Raw genomic sequence first — 3,280 nt, 5'->3', positions numbered from 1 at the left:
TCTGTTAAGTGGTTGTCATCAGGAAGGGCATCCAGCCATGGAAACCATGTCACAGCAGACAAATGGAGTCTGGACAGCTCCCAGTTGGCCAGCTCCATGTCAAACCGTCCAACCCATTCCAGTATGAAAAATGGATGTTAAACAGTGATGATATATATATATATATATATATATATATATATAATGTAAATGTGTATACTGGTATATTGATGTACATGTGTAGGTAGCTGTACAGGTATATATGTATATGTGTCTGCTTTATATATATATATATATATATATATAGAGGATAGCTGCGTGAAAAAGTGCCACACCCTAACAGTTGAGGGAACCCGTGGAAGAGGTAGGCCCAGGAAGACCTGGGCTGAGGTGGTGAGGCAAGACCTTCGTACATTGGGCCTCACCGAGGCGATGACTACTGACCGAGACCTTTGGAAATGTGCTGTGCGTGAGAAGACCCGGCAAGCCAAGTAAGATCGTTGCCAGTGCCCCTGGACTGGTTCTTGTGCGGGTGGCACATGAGATGCACCATTTTGAGCGTGGCCGTTGCCAGTACCGCCTGACTGGCTCCCATAGGATTTTCGAGTGAGATCATTGACAGTGCCCCTGGACTGGCTTGTGCGGGTGGCACATAAAAGACACCATTTCGAGCGTGGCCGTTTTCGTGTGGGTGACACGTAAAAGCACCCACTACACTCTCTGAGTGGTTGGCGTTAGGAAGGGCATCCAGCTGTAGAAACTCTGCCAAATTAGATTGGAGCCTGGTGTTGCCATCCGGTTTCACCAGTTCTCAGTCAAATCGTCCAACCCATGCTAGCATGGAAAGCGGACGTTAAACGATGATGATGATGATGATGATATATATACATATACACATATGTGTGTATACATTTATGTCTATAGATGTACAGGTATTTACATATAACTAATATAGTACACATATACTTATTACTCACAAATAATGACTATGATAACAAATTTCTGTGTATATATACACACAAACAGTCAGACACACATGCACACATACACACACATGTATGCGCGCACACACATACAAACACATACAGACAGACAGACACACACACACTCTCGATAGAAGCACATACATGCAATCAGATACCAACCATTATTGAGATGTAAAATATCTAAACAGGTTTACAAAATACCAAACATTACAAAGTGCAAAAAATGCAGCTTTTTTTAAGCCATTTACATCCTGGGTCTTTGATCTTTGCCTATTCCATCTTTAATAGACTTTGATCATTTGATAAATCATAATTTTTTTTCTGCAAGCTAATTGGTTCCGTGGTTAATGATTCGTCAGTTATACAAACTCATTCTAATACACATGCATGCATATGTTTGTGTGTGTGTGTGTGTGTGTGTGTGTGTGTGTGTGTGTGTGCTTGCATGTGTATATCTGTGTGTGTGTGTATGTGTGTGTGTGTGTTTGTGTGTGTGTGTGTGTGTGTGTGTGTGTGCTTGCATGTGTGTATCTGTGTGTATGCATGTGCGTTTGAGTTTGCGCGTGTGAATGTGTGTACCTGTGCATATGCATGTGTCTGTGAGTGTGTATGCATGTACCTGTGCATGTGCGTATGTGAGCCTGTCTGTATTAATACACGCATGTACATATACATATATCAATCTCCAAATCATCAGTTTGTACCGATACATACATTCATACACATGCACACACACACACACACATACATACACACACATACATATACACATACACTTGCACATACATTCATATGTATGCTCTCTCTCTCTCTCTCTCTCTCTCTCTCTCTCTCTCTCTCACACACACACACACACACATATACTTGTACATTCATGCATACATATATATCTGTGTGTGTGTATGCGTGTGTGTGTGTGTGTGCCTGTGTATTTGTGGATGTGAGTTTGTGTATTTGAGTATGTGTGTGTGTGTGTGTGTGTGTGTGTGTGTGTACATAGCTGCCAATATTTCATTTTGGTTTTCCCTTCTTTTTGTCCAAACAATTCTTTAACTTACACACTGTTTGACCCATTAAGAAGAATATGTTGGCTTATTAGCACATTTACTTTGTGTTATGCTTTTTTGTACGTGTATGTATCTCTCTCCCCACCACCTTTCGATCAATCTGTCTATCTGGCTATGTATTTAATAATCTGTCAGTCTATCTGTTTATTTATCTGTATCTGTCCATCCATTGTCTGTCTGTCTGTCTGTCTGTCTGCCTGTCTATCTATCTATCTATCTATCTATCTATCTATCTATCTATCTATCTATCTATCTATCTATCTATCTATTATCTATCTATCTATCTATCTATCTTTCTTACTTTCTTACTTTCTTTCCTTCTTTCTTACTTTCTTTCTTTCTTTCTTTCTTTCTTTCTTTCTTTCTTTCTTTCTGTCCATCCATTGTCTGCCTGCCTGCCTGTATGTCTGTCTGTATATCTATCTATCTATCTATCTATCTATCTATCTATCTATCTATCTATCTATGTGTCTGTCTATCTGTCTGTGTTTCTCTCTCTCTTTCTTTCTCTCTCTCTCTTTCTTTCTCTCTCTATTTCTTTCTCTCTCTCTTTCTTTCTCTCCCTCTTTCTTTCTCTCTCTCTTTCTTTCTCTCCCTCTTTCTTTCTCTCTCTCTTTCTTTCTCTTTCTCTTTCTTTCTCTCTCTCTGTCTGTCTATGTATGCATGCATGCATGCATGTATGTATGTATGTATGTATGTATGTATGTATGTATGTATCTATCTATCTATCTATCTATCTATCTATCTATCTCTTTCTCTCTCTCTTCCCCTCCTTTCCCTCTTTCTCTCTCTCACTTTATAATTAGTAGTCATACAGCTATTTATTCCTGTGCTCTTCAGTACATTGGCTAAACAAAATGTTTTTCTTTTCTCCATATTTCCAACCTGTACAGAATTATGGCTAGGATGGAGGGGTAGGAGCAGATTTAGCAGTTTACTATCATAAATCATTTTTCATCATTGGTACTTTAATGGCTGTGTTCCCCTCCCTCTTTTACTTTTTGCTATATTGTCTGTAATATGAGTCAGTTTCTTGTTTAGCTGTATTTCATGTTTAGTATTGTATGGTTTTACTAAGTTGCCTGAAGGAAGGTTCTGCTTTCTGTCCCATCTGAGGTTTATATATTTTTATTTCCTTTGAAGGTAGTGATAATACTGATTTCTAAATTAGGCAAAAAGCCACAAATTTATGGGGATGGGGATACAGTAAATGAAATTGCTCCCTATGATTGACTGGTTTTTTATTTT

This window comes from Octopus bimaculoides, chromosome 6 (assembly GCF_046866305.1).
Source record: "Octopus bimaculoides isolate indiv1 chromosome 6, ASM4686630v1, whole genome shotgun sequence".
Classification (NCBI taxonomy): Eukaryota; Metazoa; Mollusca; class Cephalopoda; order Octopoda; family Octopodidae; genus Octopus; species Octopus bimaculoides.
The sequence above is the reverse complement of the archived record's forward strand: the minus strand, read 5'-3'. Positions refer to the sequence as shown.